Genomic DNA, 13,245 nt, shown 5'->3' with positions numbered 1-13,245 from the left:
ATGGGCTGGACCCACTCAGTGTGATGGGGAATTTGCTGACAAAAAGTCTACTGCCTGCCGAACATTTTTCCCAGAATCCTCTCGCTGTAGGAAGATTTAATCATTTATCACTTGAAAATCACTTCCCAACATCTGAGATGCTAGCAGTATGGAAGGTGAAAAAGCACGTGATGTTGACCTGGCAAAAACTCGGGTAAGGAAGAGTATTGTTCCTAGCTAATCACAGCATCTGGTGAGGTGATTTTTATTGATGATCTCTTCCAGCAGGATGGATATCATCATAAGCCCAAGAAGGAAAGAACGCAGCAAAAGTGACAGAAAAGAAGCCGAGGAGAAAATGTGACAAATATTGAAGTGGGTCGGAAATTGTTTTAAAAAATCAGAAATCCATGAAGAATATTGAACTACCTCTGCCCAAAGATGAGCAGATGAGTGCAATTCCACGATGGGTTCGGAGGCTCGAATGTAAGCTCAGATCTGCTTTCATCATTGTTTGAAGAACGATGGGCCTCTGTGGACCAAGAGGATGTCATTAGGATCCCAAACTAAGTTTTCTTCACACTAGGATACGAAGCTCTGGGATCAATCCTCTCTCAGGCTCAACATGTTTCCTATCATTTGTGTTCTTTCCTGGCCCTGGCCACCTCCTCTCTACTTTTCTCTTTTTTTTGCATCTGGGTATGACAATGAAGGTCTTTAGCTGACATCTCAATTCTCATCTGAGAACCTGCATGTTGGCATTTTATCCTAGATGACGTCTGCCAGCTATCAGTAAAATCAGTGAATTAAGAAAGAAGGAAATGTGATAAATCAGTAGCACTGACAGAATCTTCTGAAGGACTTGACAATTGGAAACATGAGTCCTTGATTGTCGACAGAGCAAGAACACTCGGTCCTCTTCCACTGAGCCTGATCACTTCAAATGTGATAAGAGGTCATGAAACCCATTTTATTTGGCTATAGTAGGTGCTTCTGTTAGTGAAGACTGGAGGGGTTGGAGGCATTCTCCCACACAAGTAGGTTATTTTGCCTGGCATATCATGTGGTACCTTGAATACACCACTGCATTTAAGTTGAGAATTAAAACAACATAATTACAACCACAAAAACACCTGTAACAACAGAGGTGGTACAATGTGTAGGCATGATGCTTGTCACATTATATACACACATTATATACACTGTCTCAACTGATTTGTATAAGACCCTGTGAGGTTGATATAATGTCTTTCCCATTTTACAGATGGGGAAATGGAGCCTGAGGGCAAATACGCAATACTCTCCAGCCTATAGGACTAATTAATGAATGAGCTGGAATTTAAATCTAGCTATTTCTGTCTCAAAGCCTATACTTAACCAACATTTTTCTGTACTGCTTGGGTCCTAAGCCATGTTCTGTTACTGTCTTACTTTGCAGTGCTGGGAAAGTGATTTCCTCTCTAAGCCTCTTCATCTGTAAAATGAGGTTAATTTAAATCTACAGAAACCAACTTTTTTGAATATGAGAGCTTTTTCTTTTTAGGCCAAAACACTTTTTCAGACACTGAGACAATTTTTAAAAAGTGTCATTGAGAAAATAAAGGCTAACTTCTATGTATTCAACAGTTTTATTTATTTATAAATAAAGGAAGCATTTCATAATGGTGCAAAGTGTGGTCTCTAGAGTCATACCATTTGGGTGCAAATCTCACATTTGCCATTTTCTAGTGACGTGGCTTTGGACCACCTGCATAACCTGTGTCTCTATTCCGTCATCTACAACGTAGGATAATAATAGTACCTGTTTCATAAGATGGTTGCAAAAAGCAAGTGAGTTTCTATTTGGAAAGCACTTAGAAAAATCGCTGGGGAATAGTAAATGCTATCCAAGACTTTGCTATTATTATTAACTTATATTTCATTAATCATAGCAATAGTAGTTCTATTTTGACATGATCACAGATCTACTAGTTTTTCAGACAAGACTGGGTATGTATTCAGAAACTGTGGGAAGTCCACAGCATTCTGAAACACAAAGATAGGAACCAAAAGACAAAACTTTCTGAGATTTCTTCCAATTTAGCATGGTATGAAAAGGAAAAGGTTTCTCCTGACCCCAACCTCCTGACGTCACAGAACAACCTTTCAGGACTTCTTTGATGGAAAAAAAAAATGGTTCAGGGTAAATACGTGCTTTTTTTTTCCCGGGAACTGCAAGCTCTTTGAGGAGAGAATCCATAGGTGATCTATGTTTGTAACTACCCACGTTGTCCTTTCATGCCTGCTCCAGCATCACAAAACACACTGTCTTGTACATAGTAGATGCTCATCTAGTGTGCGAAGGAGGACAGAAGGAGAGACAAGAAGGAATTTGACACTGATATAATGCCTGCTCTCAACAGGATTGTCTGGACATTTTCCAGATGGAAAAAGTTTTAAAAAATATTTGGATATGCAGATCACGAAGTGAGAGAGATGATTAGGACTGGGAGTCACTGAATCAAGGAGGAATCTGAGAACAGGGACCAGAAAAGCATCACATGCAGCCCAACCTGGCTGCATCAGCCTGTGGTAACATCTGATTGTTGTTGGTACTACATCCCTTCCTTACCACTCCCTTCCTACTCAGCCTCCGCGTCTCAGGGCATCCATGACACACACACTCAGTCCTCCCTCCCTTCCCACCACCCCTGCCCCATTTTCTCACTCTCTGGCTCTTGCTACTGGTCACTTCCACCCAGAAAACCTGACCAAATCCTGAGTTGGAATACAGCCACTGTCTGCATCTGTGCTCAGCTGTGTGCAGCCACAGTGAGAGCTGATTTAGAACAGGGATTGAGAGCATGGTCCCCGAGCCACGCTGTTAGGGTTTAATTCCTTGCTTGCTCTGCTGCTTACTGGACGTGTGACTTTAACTTCTCTCCACCTCACTTTACTCCTCCAGAAAATGGGGCTAAAAGCAATCATAGGACCTATCTGAGGGGTGGTTGTGAGGAAGAAATAACATTTAGAACCGTGTCCGGCACCTAGTCATCATCCCATAACTGTTTGTCCCTGGTTGTAAAATCCTGAAAATTGTTTATTCTACCTAGAATGTGAGTGAAGCCATATATATTTTTTCTTTTCCTGGCAACATCCGACTTGTCTTTCCATCTCAGCCGAAATGACACCATCTCTTGGAAATACTCCTTCAGCCGTTCATCCTTTGTGCCTCTTAGTGCTGGGATCAGACGCATCAGTAGACAGGACAGCTGTGCTCTGTATTAGAGAGTTCATCTCTCCCACTGGACTTCTGAAGTCCATGGGGCTTCTTAGGAGCAGGCACTGTGAGCTACACACTGTTTTATCCCAATCCCCTGGTCTCTCCACAAAGCGACCCTCGTCTCTCTGGACAGCACAGGTTTGGCTCAGTGGGTAAGCAAGGGCTTTGGGGAAAGGCAAGTGTGGGCTCATCTCCCACCTCTGCACCCTCACTGTATCAGCGCTGTGGGCCCCATGTCCATGTTATTTCCCCCCGCTCACGACCACTGCCTGAATTTGGACTTCTCTGCTGCTTCAGCTGGACCTCTGCCGATCATGCCAGACCATTCCTATTTTTTTTCCTTGTCCCCAACTACCCCTTCTTCCCATAGGCCCTACATACTGCAAGATGAATCTTCCTAAAATGCAAATCCAATTATTGCTTACCTCCCTGTCTCTCCCACTGTAAATGGATTATATCTTTCCTTCTGCCCACAGTCCCAGAATAATGTCTGATGCAAAACAGGTGCTCATGTGACTGAAATTGACTTTTCCCCTTTTTTTTCCCCTTATGTTTATATCCTCAGCCCTTAGAAAAGAACAATCCATATGTCCACCAGGAGGGTAACAGATAAACAAACAGTAGTATATTCATAGAATGGAACTGTGAACTGAAGATAACATCAAAGAACTAGATCTCCTTGTATTAGCCTGGATAGATCCCCAAACAGAATCTTGAGAGAACAAAGTCAACTTCAGAATGATCTGCAGAGTATATGCATTTTATCTAAGTGAAAAACACTCTACAACTCTTTCTACTTTAATGGTTAGTCAATGTATATAAAATATGGACCACATATACAAAAACATTTACTATTACCTCTGGAGGAGAGGGTAGAAAAATGCCATTGAAGGAAGGCAGTATGTAGAGCTTGGCTTTATTTACTATGCATATATATATGGATAAAGATGAGAGAGAAAGAAGAAGGAGAAGGAAGAGGAAGGGCAGGAAGAAGATGAGGCGAAGGAGGAGAGGAGAAGCCCAGGGATGGGAAGAAATCTGCATGAACTAAAGTGCAGAAAGAGCTGAGCTATTCATAGAAGAGAAGAAACCCCTGGATTCCTTTTCCCCAGGGCAAGGCCGGAGGAGCACACCTGCTGTAGACTGAAAGGAGAAATCAGCCAAACGTCTCCAGGCCGTGTGGTCTGGTGTGATGGACGAGCACCTGGTGGAGCTCCGGTCACAGGGTGAGCCTGCGCTACCTGAGGACCCGCTAACTGAGGGGCTCCTTTCAGTGCACAGAGGCTGCCTGGGGAGACTAGGACAGCAGCGCTTAGAGGAGGATCCTTTGCTGAGTGCTTGGCAGTGACCCGCAAAGGTCTGAAGAGCTGAGGGAAAACCCTGAGGCACCGCTGAGTGTTGGAGTGGCTAGAGAGGAAGGCTGGGACGGGCCAGAGCACCCAGACCCATGTCCAGAAGCACAGGCTTCATCAGACTCAGGCAGCAGCCCCAGGACCATTGCCGGAGTCAGAGCAAGCTGGGGTGGGGCTGATGACAAGAGAGGATTCCTCAGTGCCCCTGAAGGCTGGAGGCTCTGTGAAGTGGAGTGAGATCTCTAGGGTCTGGCCAGTGTCCAGATCCCAAACCCTGTTAAGGAAAAGTCCTGATCTTCCTCTGAAAACTTCTGAAGCCAGTGGTGGGCTGAATCTAATTACAGCCGTGATGGAATCTCGACTGTTCCAACTCAGATCATGTGGACTCAGCCCCAGCTTCAGCCACTAGACAGAGAAAGAGACATTCATTTTCCTGGGACAAATCGTGTCTTCCTCAGCCTCTGCTGTTCTTTTCCAGTGTCAGGCACAGATATACAGAGCTCAAGCAATATTGCTGAATGAATGAGTGAGTGAGTGAGTGAGTGAATGAATACATGTCTTTGCTATTCATCTTCTGGGTCACATCGCTGGTAGAAAATCAGTTACCAATTTGAGGCTAAAAGCCCTACTTAGTAACAATGATTTGGCCCTTTTTCCACTTCTCTTGGAAACCCACAGTGGTCACGAGACACATTTTTAAGTAAAAGTGAGCAAAACCAAGTGGATATTTTATAACTCTGAATTTATCCAATTTAGAGGGCTGACATTAATCTAATGGCGCCTCCTTATTTTCCTGGTGTTCAAATGCTCTTTCTTCCATGAAATTATGATGTTCAATAGCTGCTTTAAAAGATGTACTTAATTAGCAAAATGAAAATTTGGCTCCTCTAGGAGGGCCCCCTAGACGTGCTGAACTTATTTTTATTCCTCCAGTGATCCAGCCTTTCCCTCTCTCACCACGCCTCACCACTGAGCCGAAGGAATTCATTATTCAGGGCTTGGATTAAAAAATTTGCCCACTCCTAGAAATATTCCCTGACTCTGAAGACTTTCTTGATCTTCCTGTAATAGATGCCTCTTCTGTTTGTCACTTTCCAGAACACTCATGCCATGCGTTTTTACTAAGTCAAGGTTAGTCTTGTCCATCCCAAGTAGACTATAATCTTCATGAGCACAAACATACTGTTTATTTTTCCTACCAGTGAATCCACAGCACAATACCATGCATGGTAGGTGCTCAGTAGAAATATTTGCTAAATAAATGAATGAACTGAGCCACAGCAAATTTAGGGAAAAGGGCTGGTTTCTTTGTTTACCTTAGTTACCCCCAAATCTACACCCAGCACCTCTTACAATTCCCAGCCCCATCTTCCTTGGGAATGACAATGTGCAGGTGAGCTGATGATAAGGCGAGCCTATGGCTCATTCCTGCTCAGCCTTCTGCCTGGCAGCACCAGTGTATTATGCACAGAAAAGAGGAACCAAGCAAATGTTTTATGTGCACTTACTTTAAGTTATCTCAGCCATTTCTCATAAGGATTTTGTGAGTTGCTATTTTATTAACCTCATTTTATTCATGAAGAAACTGGGGCTTAAAAGATTAAATCACTTATTTGCCCCAGTTCATGTAACTGTATATGGTGGGGCTGGCATTCAGAGCTCAGCTACATCTGGTTGCCAAGACCACACATTTTCCACCCCCTTATCTGCGGCCCTCATCATCTCCATCTGAGAGAGGCACCCAGTCCTCATTCACTCTTTGCATTTGCACAGGAAAAGTGAGAAGTCCCACGATCATTTCCTGGGTGCCACTCACCCCTCCTCCTCACTGCTGGCACTGTTTGGTGGCACGGTAGGCACTGTCTCCCAAGCATTCAGTAGGAAATCATTACTGCGTTGCTAGGAAAATGAAACAATGCAAGTCATAGGAGATCCTCAGTGACACTGAGAAATGAGGAGCCGCCATGAGGGTGGCATCGCTAGATTTATCTGCCTGCCAGCCAAGCACAGACTACCCTTCTCGTATTTTCCCTGGAAAATGTGGAGCTTTAACTGTGGTGCATAATAAATCCATATACATCAAAGAGCAACCCTGTGGAGCAAACCAGGAGTGCCAGCCGTGGGACTGGGTGGAGGCAAAGTCTGGTTCTCTGTAGCCAGTCCAATTGGAGAAACCGTGGAATCATGAATGCCCTGAACCGGAAGGGTTCTGGCTACCTAGTAGCCAGGTAACCTTCTCACCAACATCCCTGAGTGCTGAATATGTCTCTTGGAAATACTTCTTTGACTTGAGGTTCCCTATTTGCTAAATGACCCATCGCTGGACATCCTGGTCAGTGTTTCCCACAGCATGGGATGCACCTCTGAAGGGATGCTGGATAGAGATGACACATATTAACTGATATTAATTCTCCTAGAGTGACAGTGATGTCCTTCTTAGCTCACTGGTATTTCTTCAGTCATCACAGACATGATCTCAATACTCCCTAACACCTCTCTAACACATTCTAATCTTTCTTTTTTTATGTTGAGTTACCGTTTTTTTGTAACTTTATTTCACTCTTCGCAAGTTTTACCTACCTGTGAGATGTACATAATACAATTTCTCTTTTTTAACATGAAGATGATATGGGTAATTCAGTTTATGCAGTTTCAGTTAGTAATTAAGTGTGCATTTTATGACATTAATTCTTGTCTACTCTTTCTTTCTAACAGAGGTAACAGCCCTCAGACCAGATAGAATTCCATAGCATTTTATTTTCATCTTATTTACTTTTTATTCTTTACTCCCATTTATGATGAATGGTAATGTCTGGTGATGCTAGAAGGTATTATTTAAAAAATATATTTATTTTTATTTAATAAGAAAGTCAGTTTAAAGAAAAATGGACAAAAACATAGCACAGGTTTTCTGCAGATCTAGTGAAAGTGGTCCAAAAAGATGACTGAGATTTGGGAAACCCAGCTTCTGACTATTTCAGCATCATTCTGAGATGGTCCCTCACTCTGACTCCCTTCAGCTTCTATCCAGAGTTCCCGTAACAAGTCCAGACTGTCACTGTTTATCTCTTCTTCCATTAAACTGAGGTCCTGATAGTAAAGAAGAGATGATATTACTAAGAGCCTTTCCTCTCAAGAAAGAAAGCTCATTCCCTTGACTATTTTCTTTTTTATGATGAGCTTCCATGTTCCTTCCACCCTGCTGACCTTCTGCTGGGCAGTTCCCGTGGTTTACCTTCTCTCTTAAAGGGTGCTGTGCAGAGCTAAACGTGTAACACCAGGTTTTGTGGGTCACTGCACACAAAGTACCTCATTTCTCTTATTCTAGCCATTTTCCCACTTAATACAGCTCACTATTACCTTGAGGCCCTTTGTTTTGCTTTTTTGTTTGTTGTCATTGCATGTGCCATTGATACTGCCACACAAGTCAGTGTCTATGAAAATTCCTAGACGCTCCCCCTTGTAACTGCATGTCTGTACCTGTATCTCCATCTCTGTCTGTCTGTCTATCTATCTACCTACCTACCTACCTATCTATTTTTCTCTACATTTTTCTCAATCATATATCTGTCTATCCATCCATCATCTGTCTGTCTGTCTGTCTGTCTGTCCATCTATCTAAGAACTTCTGGGCCATTATGTTTAACACAGACTTAGTACATCACTCAAGCTTCAAAGTCAGATTCAAATAAGACTTCAGTTCTGACTCTGGTACTTTCCAGCCATAGATCTTGGGTCATGAAGCTGTTGCCCATGGGACTCAGTTGCTGACTAATGATCTCCAAATGTGGACTTAATCCACCTAGTATTTAGGTATAAAGACACCAAAGTATTTATTTGTCCTTGGATCTATGCAGGGTTTATATAAGGGGCTCTGTTTTTTTTTTTTTTTTAATCCATCTACACTACTGTAAAGTAGAAAGAAAACAGAGAGCAGCAGGTAGTTGGATCTGTTAGAGACCGAGGAAAACTGATACCAAAAGGAAAGTTTATATTTAAGACTAGCAATAAATATCACAATGTTGTTATTCCACATATCTCCCAAAATGCACTGAGGCCTTATTCTGCACAGGATGGGGTAGCCCTGCATCAGTCAAGACCTTTCTCATCTCAGCTGAATTAGGTAAAGAGATACTGGAAATACTTAAGGAGACAGAGAGAGCCAGGTGCCAAGAGAGGCCAGCCTGGAACTGGGAAGGCATCGTTAGCTAAGGTTGCCTCTCCATTTCTGCAGGGCTCCAGGGGATGTCTGCTCTGTTTCTCGTGCTTTCCATTTCTCCGTAGCTGTTTCATTTTGCTCTCTCAGGAGCCATATTTATCTTCACAGCTCCTTGGCTCCAACTGAACCCCGATCTGAGATATCAAGGATTCTGACCAGTACTACTGGGTGAGGCTTTACTTCTAATGCAGCCAGCTCTAAGGGGGAAGGGGATGCTGGTCAAGTTTCTTTCATATACGTGTGACAATAGAAGCCCACCCGGAGGGTGGCAGAAAGTCATTAGAAAAGTGGGACTGTAGGATGACCAGACACCCCCAAAATTGCCTACTATATGGGGATATATAGAAATATAGACCATGTTGCTCTGAGATCTTCTTTTTTATATGTCACTATAGAAAAGTGGAGATATGGTCACAGGAAAAGGCTGGGCTAAGGCTGACTACCTCGTTTTACACAGTCACGACCCAGTGTGAGAAATTTTATTTGCTTTATGAGATGGTGATTTTTAAATTCTCACTCTAGCCTGTCCTATCTACACACAACCTCCCTGGCACTAAAATCCTCTCTTCACCCAATCCTGAAATATATTATTTTACCAATCCAAATATGTCAGGGATTTTATTGCATTTGCATTTCAAACCCGATAAAATCATTTTCTGGGTGACATTTTTCCTTGAAGGCAACTTCAAATTGAATATTTCTTCCCTTGTTATCTCTCTTCCCCTTTCCAGTCCAACTTCACTTTCAGATTGCAAATCATTCAATATCAAGAGAGAGAGACAATGATCCACTGTTGCTGTCTCTCCCTCCCTGGTGTGTGGAGAAGTTCAGCTCTGCATTTCCAACTCAGGTCTATACTTAGAGAAAATCTTTTGCCAGCACCTTCAAATATCTTTATCACCCATATCTCACAAGTTGATCAAGGCTTTTTACCAAATACTCTCAGTGAGGCCTCCTACCAAGAGCCAAAGAAGTTAAGATGAAGAGAGACATTCATATTTGGATTTCAGATTCCATCCTTTATCTATGACACCCATTTTTAAAAATTTCCTTTAAGCCCCTGTAACAAAGGATACAAGGTTGGAGTCAGATGGTTCTGTATGCGAAACCCTTTTTGTAAGTGACAAACGAGAATAATAAAGACGAAAACATATGGTACTTGAGACGATGCAATTAAGTAACACCTAGCAAAGCGCCGCCTATGAACGTCAGCTACCATGAAGTTCTTTTTGATCAGTTTCATATCATCTCCCACCAAACCTCAGAGATCTCGGGAAGGGCTCTAGTACAAACCATTTATACTAGGAAACTCCCGGTTCAGTAAGGGAAAAAAAAAGTTCTTGGAATCAGAACACTGAGTGACACAGACTGCGTTACTTAATCTCCTAGACCTTTGGTCATCATGCTGTCAACGGTGGCAGGAATATCTCCAAGTGACAGGGGGCGTTGAGAGGACACAAGTAACTGTGCTGCTCAGAACAGCTTTGTGACTTTCAAAGCATCGCCCTTGCCATTGTTAATAAGAGATGATACACACAGAACGTCTGCCATGTGCCAGGCGCTGTGCTAGAATTTGATACGCTTTGTCATGTGGTGTTTTTGTTACAATCCTCTGCAGGTCACATCCTCTCTTACTTGACACATAAAGAAATCGAGGCACCCAAGAAATCAAACGTTTACCTGTGTAAGTAGAGGAGCCAGAGTTCATCCCACGTTGTTGTCTTTAATGTCCTTGTCAATGTATTCACTCTGCCAGAAGTATGGGTCTTTTAAAACCTAAAATTAAAAGGCAAAACAAATGGAAATTATTATGAAAGAAGAGAAAAGAAATTTAGCACTCAGAGAAAGATTTTCTTGGCACTTCCTCAAAAATACTAATTGAAAACTTGTTTAAATACCCAGGACTGTCATCCAGATGGTGAAACATATAATTAAAATAATTACCCTAAATCTGGCAATCTAGAATTATCATTTATTATTATTAATATAGCACCTATTCAGACAGAATTAACTTTTTTTTTTCCATTTCAAATTTCTTCTGTAGTATTTAGCCCAGCCAGATGGGCATGAGGATTATCTATCTTTTGGATAAAGTCTTTATAATAGGCTCACTTACATTAACATTCACTCGTACAGGGTGCTTCCTCAGGTATGGTATGATTCACCCAGTGATCCTGCAAGAGTGGGTAATCATATTCCCATTTCAAAGATGGGGATATTCGTGCCCTACAGAGCTATGCCACATGGCAGCTAAACCATTGGGCAGAGATTTGGTTCCTTAACTCTTTTTTTTTTTAATTGAAGTAACATCAGTTACAATGTGTCAATTTCTGGTGTACAGCACAGTGTCCCATCATGTATACACATACATATATTCATTAAAGGTTACTACAAGATATTGAACATAGTTCCCTGTGCTATATTATATACAATAGCCAAGACATGGAAGCAACCTAAATGTCCTTTGACAGATGACTGGATAAAAAAGCTGTGGTATATGTGTATATATAGTGATATATATATAATGGAATACTACTTAGCCATAAAAAATAAAATGCATTTGCAGCAACACAGATGGACCTAGAGATTCTCATTCTAAGTAAGCCAGAAAGAGAAAGAAAAATACCATATGATATCACTCATATGTGGAATCTCAAAAAAATGCTTTCTTAATTCTTAAGTCCACTCAGACATGAACTTTTTGAATTATGAGGATCAAAGAAATAAAATGAAATGAAGGTGCCAGGGTGTTAAATACCAGCCTTATGTATTGGAACAAAACCTTGGGAAGCATCTAGATTCCCAACATTAGGAAGAGGCTTGTTCCTCCTCTGGCTGTTCTCTTATATATAATTGTACTTCCTATAGTTGAACTCATGTTTGCTAACTTGATGGCACATTATACAGTGATTTGAAATGTTTTCAAAAAGTATGTGACATGTAATCACGTTTGTTATATATACTTATATATTGTGCTTGTTACACATTGTTGGGTTAAACAAAAACTACAGTTCAAAATTACACACAATGGAAAATTATAATATTCAGAAAATTAACAAAAAGGAAATTCCCTGAACTGTGAGCAGAACCTGTACTTGATAAGACAAATTTTTTTTCTTTTTAAGTTTTCACATTTTTTACATTGTAGGTGATGATCCTAATTTTATAATAACAATGAACACTGATGGGTTTTAAAATGTTCATCTGCAGATATCCAAGCGCAACTAGAAAGGTTACCTGATTCCAAGACAGCGTCTGTACTAATGACTAAGAAATATAAATGACAGGCCTTTGGGCATTCTCATTTCCTTTCTAAGGTGTCTCACAGCTTGGTAAGCTGCATAATTTTGTGGATTTCATTGGCTGCTTTACTAACATATTAATTTTGTTTCTCTCTGCCGTAAATACCAACTGCTGAGGGATTGGGGCTATTTGCCTATTTGTTCTGATTAGAGAGGAGAGTGTTATTATGCCATCTCGAATAATTAGGGTTGACTTACTGGAGAACGTAAATGAGTTGAGGGACATGGTGGGATGGCTACCGAGGGAGAAGGTGATTTCAGGCATGAGAAACCATTCAGCAGAAGGGCATATGAAGTGGGATGGTTCCTGCCACCATTGCCAGGTCAATTTTGCTTAAAGACAAAAATAAAAACCAACCAATCAAAAGAATGTAAAATCCTGCTATCTGGTTCCTTCTTGGCTCAACAACAATGAAAAACTGCCCCCATAAGTCAAGATTCCTCGGCCTGGGGAGTGGGATGGTAGAGACAGATGAAGAGGAACTTTGGAAATGGGATAAATAGGTTCAGAGCTCAGGTTGGCCAGCTGCTAACACAGACAAGATGCTTAACATTTCTGAATGTCAAATGCCTTATTTGTCAAGTGAGAACAGTGTGAAGCGGAAAGGAAAGTTTGGGGATTACGGACCGAGGCTAAGATGCTGGACCGCCACTTCCTTCCTATGTGGCCCCTCCCCCGTCCCACATGTTTACCACCCATGGGATCCTCTTCATGTTCCTCAAATACTCCATGTTCTTCTTTTTTCCTATGGGGTTTTGAAAAGTTGTTTACTCTGTTGGAAATGACCCCAACTTTTCCTCCATTCCCTCAAGTTTTGTACGCTCCCCTGTCCCTTCTTTACTTAGATAAGTTCTCCTAGCCTTCATATCGATTTCCCTTTTTCTGAGCCCCAGACCAGGTGAGACCCCACCACAGTCATAGATCCCATAACCTCAGGTATCATTCCACCAGAGAACTTATCATAGTTTATAACGCTTTGTTTGTGCGATTATCTGACAGCGTCTTTCTTTCTACTAGAATGCAAGTTTGAAGAGGAATAGGGCTGTTTGCTCCTAATTCACTTCCTAATATCTAGTACAGTGCCTGATCTAGTTCATTCTAAATATGTATTTGAAAAATAAATGAACAAA

The sequence above is a fragment of the Camelus ferus genome, chromosome 18 (genome assembly GCF_009834535.1).
Source record: "Camelus ferus isolate YT-003-E chromosome 18, BCGSAC_Cfer_1.0, whole genome shotgun sequence".
NCBI classification, from domain to species: domain Eukaryota; kingdom Metazoa; phylum Chordata; class Mammalia; order Artiodactyla; family Camelidae; genus Camelus; species Camelus ferus.
This window is presented reverse-complemented; position numbering follows the sequence as displayed.